The 20,845-nt window shown below is 41.2% G+C and overlaps 1 protein-coding gene across 9 annotated transcripts in view; it reads left to right on the top strand.

Annotated features, from left to right (window-relative positions):
- The window catches only part of FHOD3 (formin homology 2 domain containing 3), a 493,523-nt gene that overhangs the window by 335,998 nt on the left and 136,680 nt on the right, over positions 1 to 20,845 (top strand). The window lies entirely within an intron of this gene.

Here is a 20,845-nt window from a genome sequence, read left to right as displayed (position 1 = left end):
CAATCATCCTCTGTAAGATTCAGACAGGACAGGTGTTATTATCTTCATTGCACAAGTGACAAAACAGATGGGGCTAAGTGCTTTATTCCAGATCACAGGACTAGGGCTGAGCCATGGGGTAAATCCATGTCTTTGGCCCTTGGCTCTCAATGTCCAAAGTATTCAAACCACTTCTCAGCCAACCACATCCCACCAACCACTCCTAAACATATTCCTCAAGTGAGATGATTAGAGAGACAATTTGATTTACATACCTGGCAGGTATTTTTTTAATTGAGGTAAATACAAAAATTTGAAGACTTGCAAAGGAGAAATGCTTAGTCTCCCTGTAGACTTAAGCCAGCTACGTGGTTTAATTTTATTAAAGACTAATAAGAGCCTGAATTCAGATTGGTTTGCTTTGGTTTCTTAAGAAATAGCACTCCACACTGAGCATTTACCCAATAAGGTACAAGTTTATTGGTCATTGGTAAACTAAAAGCATCTTTATGGGACCATGTGTGCCATAATGAGTTTCATCTTTGCATTTAAAATTTGCAAATTTCATTGGAAGGAGAAAAGAATCTTAGGACTAGAAAGTTCTTAAAATTTATCTAGCCCAAAGCAGGAGCCCTTCCTGTCACATTCCCAAGAGATGGGGTACACTTCCAGGTGTGGATGCTCTCTTTCCCGAGATACCCTCCTGTCCTTGAATATTCTGTTTATCCAGGTTCTTTCTCTGTTGGCAAAAACAGGGCTGCTTCCTGCTCTGTGTGTCTGTCTTTCTGATATCAAACACTGCATGGGACTTAACACATGAACTTTCAGTTTCATCCTGCTGATTTCCACACAACATTCCAAACTATAAAAGTAATTTTGAATTTCATTCATTCACTAATTTTAACAGTTGTACAATGCAGCTTTCAGTCATGTGTATATTTTAATATACATGGAAGAGTGACCTGGCAGATAGTGGATGTTAACAAGTGGTTAGGGAGTAGAAGGTCCAGACTAGTGCCACATGCCTCAGCAGCAGGGTCTGCAAACTTTCTCTGTCAAGGGCCAACTAATATGTTAAGCTTAGAGGACCAGACAGTCTCTGTTATACGTACTCAACTGAATTCTGCCTTTGTAACACTTCAGCAGCCATTGGCCACTGGTACTGGCATGAGCATGGCTGTATTCCAGTGACATTTTATTTATGGACACTGAAATTTGAAGTTTACATGTCATGAAATATTATTCTTTTGATTTTTTTTTCAACCATCAAAAATGTGAAAACCACTCTTAGCTCACACGCCATATAAAAACAGGTGGGAGGCCAGACATAGCCTACAGTCTGTAGTTTGCCAACCCCTGTCCCAAGGGTCTGGGTTTCTTGAGAGAAGGTGGGGAAAATGACATTTAATTGGCAAAGGAGTGTATGCAGCGTATGAGAGAAAAATCCACCGTATTATGTGCAAGAGTTAGGGGAACAGTATTCTTAGGTTTGGGGTTAGAGCAAGGAAGTCAAAGGAATAGTCTGTGAAGAGATTGAGACTATAGGGGACTTTGCTGATGGCTTATCATGAGATCCCAGAGCACAGAGGAAGATTGAGGGGTTGGAGAAGGGCAGGAGATAAGCTAGATTGAGGGACACGTGGAGAGGAGGGGACTGTGTGATGAGTCCAGGGAAGGTTGGACTGTGCAGGGAGGTTATGGCAGGCTGGGACTGGTCACAGTGGTCCCTCCAGGCAGTGGTTCTTGACTAGGGGTGATTTTGCCACCTACGAGACATCTAGACACATTTGTGGTTGTTGTAACTAGGACGGGGTGGTGCGACTGGCATCTAATGGGTAGGGTCCAGGAATGCTGTTCTACTAAGCACAGGATAGCTTCCGGCAAACAAAGAATTATCTGTTTTAAAATGTCAGCAGTGTTGAATCTGAGAAATTCTGCCTTAGGGGAAGGCAGATCATTAGTTATATTATCCACACGATGCTGAGGTAGAGAGTGTTTTGGCCGTTGGAAGGGGTAGAGTTCCACGTTAGAAGCATGTGGAACTCTGTGCACCTACCTTAAATGTTCACATGTATGGGTCAAAATTGACCTTTTTCAGAGAATATAATAAATCAGCTAAAACACAGATCTATAGAAGACATTTCTAGTTAAAAAAAAATCCATTGGTATTTTAAAAACAAGTGTCATGCAAACAGTATTTCTTAAAGAGATACGAATTGTCTTCCATAGCTGACTGGTTACTCTGGGCTACCAGATGGTTTACAGTAGAGTCCTTTTTTGATTTTTCTTTAAGTCTGTTTAGCAAAGTTTTATACTTCAAATTCTCAGGAAATATGCTTGAACACTTTTAGGGGACCAAGGCTTGCCTACATCTCTTGTTACTCTCAGTAACTGAATTGCCCAGCATATCCAATTCTAATTGACTTCATTCATATCCAGTATTCCAAAAAATTGACATAATGGAATGTGACATCAGCCTAAAACAAGTTGGCAGGAAAGAATAATGATTATATAAGAGAGGTGTAATAGTCTGCAGCCAGGTGTCACGTACCTGTTTAGAGGTAGAGGAAGCCGGCACAGTCTCACCAGAAATGTTCAAGTGGAGTCAAGGAATCAGCATTGAGAAGCAGCAGTGGGCTGCTCTCCTCTTGGCTGGCAATATTGTCAACTGATGGTCAAGACGGAAAAAAGTTATATATAAGAATTGCTATTTTTCTCATGTAAGTTAATTGATGGTTAAAGAGAAATTGCCTAATATATGTTATACAGAGGTCTTCATTCTAATAACTGCAAAGTGATAAGGATATATAAATGGGTTTTGTGGGAGTCAGGAGTTGTGCTTAGGCCTTGAGCTTGTAGTCGGGAGCACAGCAGTCTGACCTACAGACATACTTGACCCTAGAGCAGCAGAGAAAAGGTATGGCCTGGCCTCAATTGGTCCAGGAGCAGGAGAGACCACGCTCAGATGTGCTGCAGGCCAGGAGTACTGGTGTGGGAGTGGAGAACCCACTTGAGCTGCAGGGAGAAGTCTGGCGAGGGTTTCATGTGGGCCAGGGTGCAGAGACCAGCACTGGAAGCTCAGCCCGCACCTGACAGAGAACAGACCATATCTCCTAAGGATGGGGGATCACTCGGTCTTCACAGATCCTCACCAGAGGGCTGTTTAGAATCACCATGATCTTGGGCATAGGATGGAGGTATTGAAGCATTGGGAGGGCAAGTTCAGAAGCCAGCTTTCCCATAATACCTCTGTGCCAATTTGTATATGGCCATTGGCTCAATAGTAGGCACTGAATAAATAGCAACTCTACATGTTTTTAAATAAAAATGATAGGATTTAAAGATGTGGTGCCAACTACGTGATGTAAAATGGAGAGAGTTGTACCATGTATTGCAAAGATGAATATAACAATAGCAGCTGCAACAACAGCTAGCCTTTACTGGGCACTTAATCACTTACCAGGCATTATGCTGAGCACTTCAAGTGTACAAACTCCATTTCTGCTCTTACGTCACGATATAGGTACTGTTATTATTGCCGTGTGACAGGAGGGGAGGCTGAGGCACAGGGAATTGAAGTACCTTGCCCAAGGTCCCACAGCAAATATATGGAGGAGCTGGTTCTAGAGTTCAGGTGGTCTAGCTCCAGAGTCTGTGTCCTCATCATTCTCCTAGATAACCCTGATTTCTGTGATTCTGTGGAAATAAATACTAGCTGAATACTTGGCAATTAGTAAGCAATTAGTAAATGCACACTGCTGTATTAATTATTGCATCTGTATTTTTCATATTAGTACATTAAAAAGTTATTGTCTAATGTTCCATTATATAGATATACCGTATTACCAGAATGCTGTCATTCATTTTGCTATGGCTTGGTTCCAGTTTTTTCTAGTTCCAAACTTGCTGTAATGAACATACACACTGATGCACATACACATGTTTGTGTGTATATGTTAGTGTTAGCACTCTTAAGTAGATTCTTAGAAGTAGAATTCTAGACAATGGACACTTACATTTTAAATATTGATATCAACGTATTGCTTTCTAAAAAGGCTGTATGGGTTTACTCTTTATCAGCATATGACTTACCATTTTCCCACACCATCACTGAATATTAGGAGTTTTTCAAGATTTTTGTAGTATTGAAAAGTAAAATGTGGTGCCTCAGCATTGTAATTTGCATTTTTTATTACTACTGAGGCTGTGTAACTTTAATTGCTTCATTATCTATTAACATTTCCTTTTCTTAGTGTTGCCTGTAAATATTCTTTGTTCATTTGTCTCCTGAATGGTTTGCCCATTTTAATTGACCTACAACTTGTCTTCATTTTTAATATGGAAACCTTCAGATTCAAAAGTAGAATATAAGTATTCTTTACACATTTTAGTTAATAATATTTTGGCCATTTTTTCTGTGTCTCTCAAATATCTTTTAACTGAATTTATGAGGCCTCTCATCATATGCACTAAACATATTTGTTACAGTGTCCAATTTGTGAATCCTGTCCTGTGTGGCTTTTAGGCATCGTGCTTACGCAGCAATGTGTGTTCTGGGAAAATGCTATACTAGTCTTCCTTCAATGTCTAGGAGGTAAGCAATGGAAGAGGTGGTGATGGAGCCAATGTTAGCAGTGGTCAATCTGTATGGATCTGCATCAACTCAATTCTTGCCTCCTAGAAGGAAAGAATTTGTCTGAAGGGCAAAAGACAAAGTGAGAGACCAAGACAAGTTTTTGAGCAGGAGTGAGAGTTTATTAAAAAGTTTTAGAGTAGAAGGAAGAAAAGTAAAGTACACTTGGAAGAAGGCGAAGCGGGTGCCTTAGAGATTCAGGTGCACTCTTTGGCCTTTGACTTGGGGTTTTATACATTGACATGGTTCCAAGGTTTGTGTCTCTTCTCCCCTGATTCTGCCCTTGGGGTGGGCTGTCCGCATGCGCAGTGGCCTGCTGGCACTTGGGAGGGGCTGCATGTGCAGTGCGTTTACTGAAGTTGTGTGCATGCTCACCTGAGGCGTTTTCCCCTTACCTTCCAGTGCTCCTAGAGGAAGGCCATATACCAGTTACTCTTCCATTTTGCTTTTTAGTGCACGTGCTTGAGCCCACTCACCCAGATCCTGAGATCTTATCCGAAAAGCTGCTGATCACTAGCTTTATCTGTTTTCTATCTCTTAGGAGACTGCCTTTCCCTGGCACCAGCTGTGACAAATTATTATTTTGAAGACACAGTTTAACAACTGTCTGACCATCACCTGATAGTCACTGGATATTCCTGGAGTCAGGGGACACTCTCTTTCCATAGTGATATCTACCTAACTACCTAATCTAACACCAGCTTTTATGGAGGACTCACTTTGTGTTGGCTATTGAACTAAGCAATTATATATATATTGTAAATTCCATGAAGAAGGTAGAAGTATCATACCTATTTTACAGGTGAGGAACTGAGACACACAGATTAAGGAGCTTGTTTCCAGATTACAGAGGCTCTGCTGGGTTGGGACCCAGGGAGTCAGAGTCCACAGCCTGCACTCAGAACCTACCTGAAACTACTCTCTGAATATATAGAATGTGTTCAGTAATGAGAATGTTTTATCTTTTGAGGATGGATTAGATTTGTTAACAAAGCAAAAAATCACTCAGGGCAAATGTTTTACTGGTACTTGGCAATCGTAGTGAGCTCTATTTTTTAGTCACTGATTTTGATTCTGAAATCTTACTGATTTGCTTGTTTTTCTCATAAATGGGCACTGAAGAAGACATTTTAAGGAGGGGAATTCTGAAAATGTTCAGAGCAATAGCTGTAACACTGGAACAAGGCTTTCCAGTGAATCATAAGTAACTAACCACTACCTTGGCGATGGAGTAAGGGAAGGTGTAGAGAAGGGAAACTCATAGCTGAAAGGAAGCCACAGTTAACTATCAATTATGGAAGGGGCTGTGGAGGAGCAGAAACCTAAGCCATCTCACTTTTTGAGGGTTCACAGTTGGTACATACCAATTAGTGGCCCAGCAGGTGGTAGGATGAGGGTAGCCAAGCCTTGGGGCTGTGCCTCTGTGGTGGGAGCTGGAGGGAGGCAATTAGAGGGGTGTTGTTTTCTGTTTTCTGGCAGGAGTGAAGAAGAGTTTTGGCATCTCTTCACCAGCCACAGGAAGCAGTGGGCAAATCGGAGAGCCTAATTATGGAATTGTGCTGGGAGGCGGGGGGTGATGAGCTCATCTTCCCATGTTTTGACAGGAAGGAGGTGTGAAGGAGGTGTGTTTAAATGCCTAAGTTTTAAGGCAGCACAGTTTCCCATACCTTGTCCACAAAACTTCGTTACCAGGATTCCTAATTCATCCTGGGTCTACAGTAGAATAGCAGAATAGTAGAGCAGCCCTATCTCTTTCTTGGAAGCAGCTGGCAATGAGCAATCTATTTGCAAGCAAAAGACATACTGTGAGATGAGGTGTTATACAATGTTCATCTACAAAATCTGCAACTCAGGCGACCTGTTCAGTCCTGGCTCCTGGAGGAAGGCTGGCCATGTGCAGTGAAGGAGCAGCAGGTGAGGTGGGGCAGGTGAGGCATAGGCGTGGTTGTGTGTAAACTCAGGATGATGCTACCTGTACTCCTTAATACGGTGGTGGGAGAGTTAAAATAACACAAATATGTACTTTGCCCAGTGCTGTTATTATCATCAATTCATGCCCTGGAGCATTCGCAGATATTACTCTGTTAAAGAAGGTAATTGTTAAATGAATATGAACATGAATTGGAGAAAATATTTTGTGTACCCACATAAACATGCTAGGGGATTTCATAACAAGTAGATTAACAACCACGGGTACCATGAGTGGCAAGTAGCTACTTGGGAAGATTTATCTGATGGTAAGTGACTTGCTATAAATGGGATTCACTGGCAAGGGTGGTGACCTCCTGACAAAAGTATGATTGGAATATAGCCAGTGATTCAGCAGTGTCTAAGAAATGCATGCTGAGCATTGAATAGCAAAGGGTGGCCTGGAGAGAAGAGGGCTAGGAAGGCTGGAAGAGTGAGCTTAGAAATGGGAGAAACTGTACCGACTAAAGGCAGAGACACTGGGGCATGAGGAAGAAGTTACTTTGCAATGCTCCTGGTATCTGGGGCAGGAATGGTTTCTCAAATATTTGCTGTGACAAGATTGTAAATTTCTCATGGGTTTGAACTTTCCTGAATTGAATCTTGGGATCTTTCTAGTTTCTAAAGAAATTGGCAAAATTTTATCCATCAGTAGCCAAGTGGAGCTACTGATGAATTTCAAGTGATTAAGTGAAAATCAGTGTAGTGTTTCTGCAGGAGCATTCTGGGCATTCAGTGTGGGGAGTTCACTGGAGGAGAGCAGGCTGCACAAGGAGATTGGTGCCAGGCTTTTGCTGGTCCTGGAAGGCATGCAGAGGGCCTGACTGAAGCAGGGGCAGAGAGAAGGGAAAGTAGATGGAGGTGATGAGAATGCAAGAGGCTGTGGTTTGTAGAACAGTGACTGGATTTCATGGTGTCAAAGACAAAGGGGCCTGAGGTGATTGCCTAGCAATCAGTAACCTGGGCCAGTCAGTAAGCTCTGGGAGGTATCTATGGATGAGGTGAGTGGAAATTCCCATAGTCAACTGGATAGGCAATTCTGGAACTCCCCTACCTGTGGGTGATGATTAAAGCTCTGGTTTAGGGGTCCTAACCCAGGAAAAATAAACTGTATGAGCAGATAGGTGGTTGGGGAAAACCCTGCAAGAGAATGTACAGAACCTTCATCTCATAAAATGAAGAAACTTACCCACATTCCAAGTCAATGAACCTCGGCATTGGTTATCATTAAGTGTGACTGTTTCTCAGGCTAGAGTGGACTTATGTGGTATGAGGGCTCTTGAAGAAATAATCTGTTGACTATGGGAATGGAGGTGAACACACTGCAGACAGAAAGTTTTGAGTTTCTAGTTGAATCTTTGACTTGCTTTGAGAATTTTCTTCTTTTAGTGCCAAGCTTTGACCTGTCTAAACCTTTTATCTCCTGTAATATGCACCTTCTCATCTGTATTCTGAATGTTCATAGCACTTTCTTATAAGGCTTGGTTTTTGCTGCAGGCATGGGCATGGGTCATCCAGCTAGAGAATAAGGATGTCTCTCTATAGCCCTGTGTAACTCCCAGGATCCCTTTGGAGGTAGAGCAGGGGATTTCTGAAGAATACTGAGCTGAGTTGATCAAATCCAGCCATGGAAAGAAGAATGAGATTATTTTTGCTTGATAAGAGCCTGTGGAGGCAGCCTGGTGGTAAGTGTTCATTGATGAAGGTTGAACAAATAGGAAAATAAAACCCTGAGCATGTAGATTGAAGGAGCCAAATTTGACAACAGAAAAATCCATCTAGGCAGAGGTGATGCTGATGTGAATCATTTTGCAAGGGAGTCTGCTAGGAATAGGCTTTGGAAATTGAAGAAGGCCCAGTGAGAGAAACCTGGAGAAGGTCATGCTCATCTCACTCCAGCTTGTGCTTAGTGGCTGATAGTGATGACAGAAGCATCATATTTCATGTTGCAAAAATATTTATTGTTTCTAAATGAGGTAGTGTTTATGTTTCAGAGACTAGTTGGAATTAACATGGGCTATAATCATGGTCCAGATATGTCTTACGGTGCCCTATATCGTGTTTTCATCCATTTACCTATTGGGTATAGGGCTCTGGTGAGAGGGGCAAAGAGAGTGAGGGAACAAGGGATGAGAGCTAGTAAACATCCTGTGCACATGGATACCGTCAGATGAGCTGATGGCGTTCAGGAAAGAATCTAAAGATGGAAGGATTCATGGCTTCTTCCAGTCCTCAGAAAAGGCTTTTTTTTTTTTTTTTTTTTTTTTTTTTTTGAGACCAAGTTTTATCTTGTTGTCCAGGCTGTAGTGCAATGGTGTGATCTCAGCTTACTGCAACCTCTGCCTCCAAGGGTCAAGCGATTCGCCTGCCTCAGCCTCCTGAATAACTGGGATTACAATCACACACCACTATGCCTGGCTAATTTTTGTATTTTTAGTAGAGATGGGGTTTCTCCATGTTGGTCAGGCTGGTCTCAAACTCCTGACCTCTGGCGATCTGCCTGCCGTGGCCTCCCAAAGTGCTGGGATTGCAGGCACGAGCCATTGCAGCTGGCCAAAGAGGCATTTTTTTTCCAGCCACAAAGAATTGATCATAGACAGAGGTAGCACAATAGAGTGGTTAGAAGTATGGACACTAGAGCTGGACTTCCTACGTTCAATTCTGGCTTACTAGCTATGATCCTGGGCAAATTTCTGAACCTCCCTGTGCCTCAGCTCCTCATCTGTGAATGGGGGTATTCATAGTCTCTACCTCAAGGTTCTTGTGAGTACTGAAGGAGGGAACCATGTGAATTGCTTAGCATAAGTACACCAGGCACAGAGTTTGTTAAGTAAATAGAATAAATGACAAACTATAGCCATCCCAAGGAGAGCCTGCCTTCCCCAGAGAGATCCTTGGGGGGCAGAGCAAGGCAAAAGACAGGGAAGCCTATTCCTGGCCCTCAGAAAGTGCCCTGCAGAAGTCTTGCACAGTGGCTCATGCCTGTAATCACAACACTTTGGGAGGTCAAGGCAGGTGGACCATTTGAGCCTAGGAGTTCAAGACCAGCATGGGCAACATGGCAAAACATCATCTCTCTACAAAAAAAAAAAAAAAAAAAAAAAAAAAAATTAGCCAGGCATGGTGGTGCACACCTGTAGTCCCAGATACCTGGGAGCCTGAGGTGGGAGGATTGCTTAATCCTGGCAGACGGAGGTCACAGTGAGCTAAGAGCATGCCACTGCACTCCAGCCTGGGTGACAGAGTGAGTATCTCAAGAAACAAAAAACAAAACAAAAAGCAAACAAAAAATGAAAGTGCCCTGCAGAACTCAAGAAATCCTGGGAACATTGGGATGGTTATCTGCAGCCTAAATCCCTTTGATCATCCTGAGAGAATGTACTACCTGAAGACATGATAGCTCAGTGAGGAATCAAGAGACTATTATATCACACTTCAGGAGTCCTCAATTACAGTGTCCACATGGCCCCAGAGAAATAATTTTATTCCTGACGTATTTTTTTTTGTTGTTGTTTTGTTTTTTTTCCAGCCATGTGGTTCTGGTTTTACAAACATGAGATTAAAAGCTGACTAGAGATGAGCCCTCATGAGGAGGTAGCCAGTCAGGGCCTGTGGGGTACAGGTATTTGTCTACTGGGGAGTCCTTGAATGGAGCAGGGATAGTGGGGGTGGGCATGTCATGGCTACATGCATGTGGGCAGGCCTTTAAGTATGAAATACATACTGAATTGCCAGACTTCAGAAGCTGTTTTTTTTCTAAATATTTTTTCATCCATAACAAAGCTTTGCAAAACTGCCTTCCAAATGGAAGGGGGCATATAATTTTGTTCATGGAATAGGAAAAAAAAAACAACTATGAAGTACCTTGGACTCTCCCTTTGTTTTTGTTTGCATTTGTGGACTTGGGTTCACATGCTTGATAGTTCATGTTTATAAGTAAACGAGCAAGCCTCCAGTTCTCTAGAAAAGAAGCCCTCAACACTAGGTATGTTATTTCAGAGCAGCCTTACATTAAAAGACTTCATTGTAGTGACATCTTATGACCTTTGATTTTATAATTACTGACTTTGTTGAGACAGGAATACTGTATTCTGGGACTAAAGAAACAAATCATACTCATTTGTTTATCCAATTATTTTCTTTTTTGTTTGTTTGTTTTGGGGTTTGTTGTTGTTGTTTCAAGACAGAGTCTTGCTCTGTCACCCAGGCTGGAGTTCAGTGGCACCATTTCAGCTCACTGTAGCCTCTGCCTCCTGGGTTCAAGTGAGCACGTACGGCTAATTTTTGTATTTTTAGTAGAGATGGGATTTCACTGTGTTGACCAGGCTGGTCTTGAACTCTTCATCTCAAGTGGTCTGTCCTCCTCGGCCTCCCAAAGGGCTGGGATTACAGGCATGAGCCACTGTGCCCAGCCCCAACTCCTATTTCCCTGTGCCTCCCATGTTCTAGAATCTGAGAATGCAATGGTGAACATAAACCTTACAAAACGTACAGTTTCAAAAGACAGCATGCAAATAGTATAGCAAGTAAATATGAGTAGCATTGGAAGAGGACTTTAGAAGCAAGCCAACAGGGCCATGTGGTAGAGGATATCAGGGATACACGAGTCTATCTTTGAGGAAACCCTCCAGAAGTGCACAAGGATGTGGGCACGGAGAGGCATTACTGCGACCCTGTGATACAGTAAAGCGAACAATTGGGGAATAGCTAGGTCAGTAGAACATCTATTACTTCTAGATGATTTATGTGGCAGATGCCGCCAGCAGGTAGAAGAAATGCACAGTACGAATATCAGAAGTGCCAACATGGTTGTTAAATCATTTTCTGTGTAAAAATGTTGTAGAATAAGATGTTTCTGTTTTGTTTTTAAATCTAGGAGTTTATCCACCAAATGTATAACAGTGGTTATTGCTGGTCAGAGGAACTTAACTGTTAATCAGTAGTAGTATAAGCATACTTTCTTTCTCAAAGGGAGTATGAATTCCCATAGTAAATATTCACTTTAAAAAATTCTTTAGAAAAGAGAATAGTGTGATTGGGCTGGTCCAGAAAACCTCCCTAGGCATTTAGGTTAAATCCCAAAGGATGAGAAGAGTAAGAGAAAAGCTCCCCAGGCCAAGGGCATGCCATATGCAGTAGCAAAGGGAGAAAAGCCTTGATATAGCTGCATATCTAATAGGCATCTCGGGAGGTGAGGCCGTAGCATGTGGCTGGAGACAGGTGGCACAGAGTGGAGATGAGGTTGCACAGTGAGCAAAGCAGGTCCTGCAGAGCCTGGGAAACCACAGCACAGAGTCCGGTTATTAGTCAGTATGTGAGGCTCAGTTGTGCACATTTGAAGAGCTGCCTGTCTACCTGCCTGCCTGGTGGGGATTGGATTGGAGGCAAGGGAGAGTGGCAGCAGGGACATGGGTTGTGGCTATTGATGCCGAGCTACTGAGAAACATTGATAGGTTAGACTAGGGTAGTGGTTTTCAATCCTGCCAAGCATCTAAATTAGCCCATGTTCAGGTTCTACCCCAGAACACTTGAATGCGATATCTAAAAGGAGGACTTGAGCATTCACATTTAAAAAAAATATGCCTCAAGGATGCAAATTTCTAGGCTGGAGGTTGCCAGTGGCGTGGAGAGACATGAAGTGTTGGGGCATGTATTGTAGAGAGTGTCAGTTGTCCCATTTCTGGACCTCCCAAGGCCACCCTTAACAGCCTTGAGCTTGTCCTGGTTTAGGAGGGTGGTATCTTCCATATGTGAAAAACACAGAAGAGATTAGTCATTGTACAACTTCTGGAAGTGGCAAAACATATCTCATGTCCACACAATTGGATTTTTCCAGCTATAACAGTCAGAATTGGAGGCTTCCATTCCAGTGTACTTCCCTTTATTTTAAGGGTAAAATAAGAGAGCCAAATAAGTTACACCAAGGTCTCAGGACAGATTCAGGCCATACCCTGAGCAAGGCTGTTTTTTGCCTCTGAAGGCTGCCCTCCTAAAATCTCAGCAAGGGACTATGCTTAGTGTTCCTGCTGTTTCCAGAGTTCTTAGAAAAATGCAGCTTATCTTCATCCTAGTTTCTCTTCTGCTCTGTCAACTTCTGAGGGACATTTAAGCAATGAATATCTCTGGCTTGGAATAAAGTGTTTTTTTTGTTTTGTTTTGTTTTGTTTTGTTTTGTTTTGAGCACAATATCAAGGTATACACAAAGCAGTGAGAAGCCTCATAGTCTGTAGTTATCGCTAGGTCCATTTGTTTTACACCTGAATAAATCTGTAACCCTAGTTACTAATTGTGTTTTTTTTCTGTTGATGTTTATAATCTGCAGACTTGAATTCCATTATTTTAAACTACTCCATGTTTCACCAGAAATAATGTGCTAGACCCTTTAATATTTATTTGATTCTAAAACAAGAGCAAAATAATGGCTTATATATTAAGGTCCTAGCCCATAGTCCAGCTTCTGGGGTCTATTTAGGATCCATGAGGAGTATGCTTTATACTCCTCTTAACTTTGCATGCTGCAGGGACAATAAATACTTTCTTGTCTAACTTTGGGTTCTCACCATGGAAACAGAGCAACAGCTGGGCTCTGTTAGATGTCTTTTCGTCCTCTTGGCTGGTAAAAATCTTTCACAGAAACTTTTTTCAAAAACTTGATGGCTAACGAAACTCTACTTTTAAGTGAAATCACTGATTCAAGTTGGCCAGATATTTGTCTTAACTGATTAAGATTGCTAATTGGAAGTTTTCAAACATACCTTGGGCCCTCAGTGACCTAGAAACAGCCTTAAAGTTAACAGAAAGTGTGAGTCACTGTGAGACTAAGATCACACTGCAATTTAAGGATTCAGTAACACAGAAGCTGCAGACTGAGCCCAGAGGTCCACGTTCTTTGCCATAAATGTAACAAAATATTTCTATGAATTTTTTATATCTTATGGTATATCCTATGCATTTTATAGAATTAAATGGGACAGTTTAAATGTCTGCATTTTATCTAAACCTTAAGACAGGTTTTTGACTAGTTGCCAAGTATGGGTCATAAGGCACTGCTCCTCTAGGCTTTCAGGATGATTAGGCAAGTCTAGGGTGACTGGGCCCTGGGCTGGTCTTCTGGGAGCCATACACAGCCTTGTCTAATACAAAGGATTATTTTTATCTGTGCTGTGTGAAAGAAGGATTGACAAGCACAGGTCAGGAGACTAATGCTTAGAAGGAAGCGTGCAGTGATGAAAACAGTTTAGATTCTGCTCTAGTTTCATGGGGTAGCCTGGCATGGTAGAAAGGAGTCTGGCCTGGATATTAGGAGAGCAGAGTTTTTACTGGCAACTTGTTTGGTCTTGCCCTCTCTAGACCCCATCTTTCTTCTCTGCAACATGGGAGATCTCTGAGGTCATCTCCGAGTAATTGTGAATCCTGCCCTTGGATCAACCATAGCAAGGGCCTCTGTGCTGAGCACTGTGCTAGGTCCTCAGGGCCATGGAACTGCAGCAGGCAGCTAGTACTTATTGGCTGTCCCTTGGAGCCAGGGCTGTGGGCAGGGTCTCCTGTAGAAACAGAGAAGGAAAAGTAACTCTAGTGATGAAGAATGGCTCTTGCAAGGACTCCAAGAATGAAATGTCTTTGGTGTTGGGTAGAAGCTTGATGTATCAGTAGACTGCATAAAGACTGGGTGGTGAGGTTCATGAAGGGAGAGTGGGAGATGAAATTGGAGAGGTGATAAGGGATTAGAGATTAGCTAGGCAAATTAGACTTGATCCTAGGTCAGTAGACATGTTACGCAAGGGAATGTCGTGGGAAATTCCATCTTGTCCCTTACTCAGGTCCTCTTTAGCCTTAAACAGCCAAGTTTTGCTTCAGCAGCACTGCAGAATCATTTAGGGTAACGGGCCCCATTGGTTGAATACTTCCTGCTACAGTTAGTTGTTTAGTGTTTCCTCTCACTGGTCTGTAATCCAAGGGTGGGGACTTGGTTTAGCCATTGCATCCCAGCATGTTTGTACATAAATGCTCAATAAAATTTGTTAAACCTGGCGCAGCGGCTCATGCCTGTAATCCCAGCACTTTGGAAGGCCAAGACGGGTAGATCACTTGAGGTTAGGGGTTCAAGACCAGCCTGGACAACATGGTGAAACCCCATTTCTACTAAAATATAAAAATTACCTGGTGTGGTGGTGCACGCCTGTAGTCCCAGCTACTTGGGAGGCTGGGGCAGGGGAACTGCTTGAACCCAGGAGACGGAAGTTCCAGTGAGCCAAGATGGTGCCACTGCACTCCAGCCTGGGCGACAGAGCAAAAATCCGTCTCCAAAATTTTTTTTGTTGTTGTTGTTAAATAGAGGGAGATAAAGCCTTTGTGCCATAATCAGACTGCATTTTTAGTAAACTAATGCAGGAACAGGAAACCAAGTACTGGATATTCTCACTTATAAGTGGGGGCTAAATGATGAGAACACGTGGACATGTAGAGGGAAACAACAGCTACGAGGACCTACCTGAAGGCAAAGGAGAGGAGGAGGGAGAGGAAGAGAAAAATGTAACTATTGGATACTAGGCTTAGCACCTGGGTGAAGAAATCTGTACAACAAACCCTTGTAATATGAGTTTACCTATATAACCACCTGCATATCTGTCCCTGGGCCTATAATAAAATAAAAAATGGTTTCATTACATAGTTTAAAAATCCTAATTGTACAGAAGTGGGTTAATCATTGTCTTTGGTTAATAACACAGTGTCATCACTGGTCTGTGGATCACTATCCTCTAGTATATTTTATATAATATTTATTAATATAATAGAACATCAAGGAGACTATGACTTAACTGGAAAAACAAGGTGTTACTTCTCATTTACATCCGTCTGTGCGCTTCTCACTCTCCCATTCCTAAACCTGGGTAACCAACATTTAAATGTGTGTTTATCATTGTTTTATGGAGTTTTATTGTGGGCTTTTCTTTTTAGTAATTTTTACTTTTATTTTTTTCTCTGTAGTTGAATGGATGTGGTTTTTGAAGTATCATTACACACATATGTCACATTAGATTATACAATTCTGATTTTCTGGGCTTTGTTGTAAAATGTATGTTCCCTCTTGGACTTGTTTCAGTCCCTCAGCGTTATGTGTCTGGTGGTCCTCCATATTGTAATGTGAAGTGGTGGTTCATTCATTTTCACTGCCTGAAATTTACCACAATCTTTTAATGTTTTTTTTTTCTTGTTGGTGGACATTTGGGTCTTTTCAAGCTTCTGACAATTACAGATAGTGCTGCTGAGAACATCCTTGGACTCTCACCCTAGTACACTGGTGCTTCAGTATCCCTAGGGAAGGTTTCTTAACCTCAGCACTGTTGATGTTTTGAACTGAATGATTCCTTGTCATGGAGGTATTCTGTGCATTGTGGGATGTTTTACAGCAACCTCGTGTCAGCCTACTAGATGCCAGTAGTACTCCCTGCCCTCCACCCCAGTTGTGATAACTAAAAATGTCTCCAGATATTTACAGATGTCCCTGGGGGTAGAGACAGAATAACTCTGGTTCAGAATCACTGTCCTAGGGTATAGCAATGCCACCTTTAGGTCATGAGATCAGTGTTTAATTTTACAAGATAGTGTTAATTATCTTGCAAAGATACTGAAAAATACCTTGCCAGGTGGTTATACCTAGATATCTTCGTATCAGTGATATATATGAGTTAGTTGACTTGCATTCTTTTCAGCACGTGGTATCATTAGACTTCTAATTTTACTAAGAAGATAGAAATGGTATCTCGTTGTGGCCTTAATTTATAGTGCCCTGATTGATAGTGAGGGTAAAATATCTCTTCATACAAGTTTGTCGGCTGTGTTCATGTATTTTGTTCATTTTATAGTTTTTGGAATTTAAAATATATTTTCTTATATCCTTGATTTGAGTTTGTCTATTAGATTTATTGTAAATGTCTTCTCCCAGTTTATTGCTCAATCTTTTCTCATTCTGATTGCTTTGGTCTTAGAACATACTTTTACATTATTTTGAATGTTTGTATTGTGTTTCTGAAACAGCTCAGCAACATTTATTTTCCTTTTGGTGTTTTGAAGCCTAAGAAATATGACATTAGCCTAAGACTCAAATCCGAGATATTAAATTGGCTTTGACGGAAACTGCGGCCTGCAGAACTGGTCAGGCTGCAGGCCTCTGAGTTGCTTTTCCAACATGAAAAGGGTGACCTCAAATCTGGGACTCTCAAATCTGGTGAAAAGGAAAATACCTAACGAATTTGAAACAGGCCTGTGTCCTAGAGTAACTCCTTGTCAATCACGAGCAGAAGACCTGTGGAGGTATTGGAAAGCCAAATGCCAAACACCCAGAATTCTTTAGCACTAATATAAACACAATTAGGTTACACTTCACAAGAAAATCTAGCTTGAGAAAAGCAAAGTTGTCAGAATTAATTATTCAGTCTTAAATATTATTAGCACAAAACATCATTTCATTTGACTGATGTTATCAAAGGTTGGAGCTAAGTAAAATCAAGCCTAGAAAGTCCTGTGCCCTAGGAGAGGGTATTTCCTTCTCCACCCCTTTGCATTATAGGCAAGGCCAGTGCTCTGGCCGTGGGACATCCTGAATATAGACCCTCCCAATGGGTCATTGTGCTGTCTGCCATTGGTTCTGCCCTGCCACTTGTGATAGCAAAGCTACAACATACACATCACGTAAAGATTTGTTGTGGGATCTGAGGATGTTGAGCCCAAAGAGAAGACAGCTTGGGATGTAGCTTTGGATAGCTGTCTTTAAGTACCTGTGAGACAGCCATGTGGAAAAGAGATGGGTCAAAAAGACAAAGTACTTTTACATAATAATGCATTCCTGCTGGGAGATAGGTACTGTTACTCCTTCATGTAAGGATGAGTAAAGTGGAGTCCAAGTTCACAGGGCTGAAAAGTAGTAGAGCTGGAGAGCAGACCCAGGCAGTCTGGCTCCAGAACCTCTCCAGCTCTGCCTGGGAGGGTAAATGGAATCAAGGAATTTTGGAGGGAGGGGCTCAGTGTCTTGTTTTAAAGATGAGAGGCCTATGGATTGGCGAGGTGGAGGGCGTTTTGTGTGGACCAGAGTAATAACATCTGCAGACTCCTGATCAAGCTGAGGGAAGGTGGCTTCGTGATGGAGGTTGTGGGTATAGTTTGGCGGCTGTGGGAGCAGATGGAGGAAACAAAGGACTGAAGCTGGTGGGAGGTGGTGTGTGAGGATGTGCTGTGCCAAGCTCAGAAGGATGGCTGAGGCAGGCATGGTGGCTCACACCTATAATCCCAGCACTTTGGGAGGCTGAGGTGGGTGGATCATTTGAGATTAGGAGTTCAAGACCAGCCTGGCAAATATGGTAAAAACCCATCTCTACTAAAAATATAAAAATTATCTAGGTGTGGTGGTACATGCCTGTGGTCCCAGCTACTCGGAAAGCTCAAGCACGAGAATCACTTGAACCCAGGAGGCGGAGGCTACAGTGAGCTGAGATGCCAAGGTTGCGCCACTGCACTCTAGCTTGGGTGGTAGAGCCAGGCTCTGTCAATAAATAAATAAATAAATAAATAAATAAGAAGGATGGCTTAGAAGTCCTTGTCTGTGGCTCCTGCCATGACAGGAGGGATGCTGTCTCGCCGCTCTCCTTGTTTCTGTTAGAGGCACCCTGAGTCCAGATCTGTCTCTCCCTCCTTAGTTACACAGCTCTCAATCCCTCTACCTACCTAATTTTTTATAGGGCATGCATAACCTTGATTTTAAAATCTGACAAGCACATTATAAGACAGGGGAATTATAGATCAATCTCTTTCCAAAACAGATACGTAAAGAAACTTAATAAAAATGTATTCCAGCTGTATATAAAAAGATAATACAACAAAATGTATTATCTTTATTAAGTTTATTCGTGGTATGTAAGGTTGGTTTAACATTTTTTTTTAAAAAAGCAATCTTTGTAACAGAAAAAAGGAAGAATCATATGATTATCTTAAAAGGAAAAAAGGCATTTGACAGAACTTTAATACTTGTTTATAATAAAAATTTTTAACTAGGATTAGAAGGAAACTTTTTAAATGAAGCCTATCTACCAAAAAAATCTATGACAAACCTTATACTTTTTCCTGAGATTTGGAACAAGAAAAGGAAGCATCGCTATCTTCATTTCATCATCATGCTGGAGGTGCTAGCAAGTGGAACAGGGGAAGGAAAAGGAAAGGCAGATGAATTGAAAAGTAAATAAAACCATCATTATTTAGTGATAAAATGTTTGTCTACAGAGGAAGTCTAAAAGGATGTTTATAAATGTTACAATTAATAAATTTAGAAAAATTGCTGGATACAAACTAAATTGACAGAATTTAATTTTATTTCTATATTCCATCAACAAATAGAAAATGAAATTTAGAGTTTGATAACATATACAGTAGCATCCAAATTTATACCTAAAAATAAAGATATCTAAGACCTCTGTAAAAATTTAAAACACTATTAAGAGAAATTAAGATTGTAGTAATATTAGATCTAAATAAAGGCTATATCACAACCATGGATTTAAAAACTCAGCAAAGATGTCAGTTCTTCAAATTTGTGTATAAATTTAACATAATCCCAGTCAATAGTAGAGCAGCAGACAAGTTGATTTGTGAGAAAAAGTCCAGAAATCTACAAATATATATTTTAATATATATTTACCTGACTTGTGAACAAGATACTGAAGTGGAGAGAAGGGCCTTTTACTAAATGGTTCTGGGCCCACTGCATACTGATGGAGGAAAAAAAAAGTATCTGACCTCTATTTTACATAATACACAAATATCTATTAGAGATGTACTACAAATGTAAATGTGAAAGTTAGTGAAATAAAGCTTTTAGAAGGACACATGGAGACTATCTGTAAGACCTAGTGTAAACAAAAAAATTAAAACAGCACACAAAGGCACTGCCCATCAAAGATAAACAGGACCTTATTAAGAACTTCTATGTATTAAAACATGACATTAAATGAATGCAAAGACATTACACAGAAAAGGAAAAGATGTTCACAGCACATATAAATGACAAAGGACAAATGATATTAAAAACACTTCTTCAAATAAAAAAAATGACTTTTTTTAAATGGGAAAAAAAATTACTTTGACACTTCAAAGACAAGCATATCCAAATGGACATTAAAAATGCGACAATGTGCCCAACTTCATTAGTCACTAGAGAAAGCAAACAAAGTACACTGAGACATCACTACCCACAGACTGATGGCTAAAATGAAATAGACAAAATTATCAGATCTTGGCAAGAATGTAAAACAGTCAGAATGCTCATCTACTACTTATAGGGATGGTAATTTGTCCCATCATTTTTTTAAATGGCATTTTTTAATAAAGATGAACTCAAGCATATCTTGTGACCCAAAATTACATCCTGAGATCCACAGTACACAGTAATATATGCATATATTCACCAGAAGACATGTACTGCAGTGTTTATGGCAGCACTATTCAAAATAGCCCCACACTGAAGGGTACTCAAGTGTCATCAGAAGTAGAATGGGTAAACTACTGCAATACACAATAAGAATGAATGATCTTCAGGTATACATAACTATGTAGATGAATCCCACAGGTGTAATGTTGAACAAAGGCTAGACAGATTATGATTCCTTTTAGATGGAGAATAAAACCAGGCAAAGCTAACTTGATGTGGGGTGGGAGAGGGAAGCAATTGGCAAAGACTATTGAGGGGGTGCTGGTTGGATACATGTGTTTATTTTGTGAAAATTCAGTGATTTGTATACTTTTCTGTATATGTTTTATATGTTGGTGAAAAGGAAAAGAACACAGCTGAAGGACAGTGGGATGACAGAGTTAAAGATCGTGGTAGATGATGCCTGGAGTGAGACCTAGTGGATCCATAAGGACTGGAAGCAAGAAGGTGCTGGGACATTGAGAAAGCAGAGGATGCACATGTGTTAGGAAGTTGAAGAATTTGGGTGGGAGGAAAGGAGTGAGAGATTTGGGTGAATGGGGGTTTGTGGTCAGGGGTGGGAAGATTGGAGGTAAGATTTCCAAGGTGGACTAGTTCTGTATGATGGTGGGGTCTGGAGTGAGAAAGACTGAAGGTGGAGGTCACTCGAGTCCAGCAAGGCAAGGGATTGAGAAGCCCAGCAGGGCACTGAACAGGTGTTCCATGTGGACTGTGACATAAGTCAGATGTTGACAGGATTTAGAGGCCACAGAAAGAGAACATCCCAGTTATTTAAATTTTTAGACTAC

This window comes from Saimiri boliviensis, chromosome 13 (genome assembly GCF_048565385.1).
Source record: "Saimiri boliviensis isolate mSaiBol1 chromosome 13, mSaiBol1.pri, whole genome shotgun sequence".
Lineage (NCBI taxonomy): Eukaryota > Metazoa > Chordata > Mammalia > Primates > Cebidae > Saimiri > Saimiri boliviensis.
The sequence above is the reverse complement of the archived record's forward strand: the minus strand, read 5'-3'. Positions and strand labels throughout refer to the sequence as shown.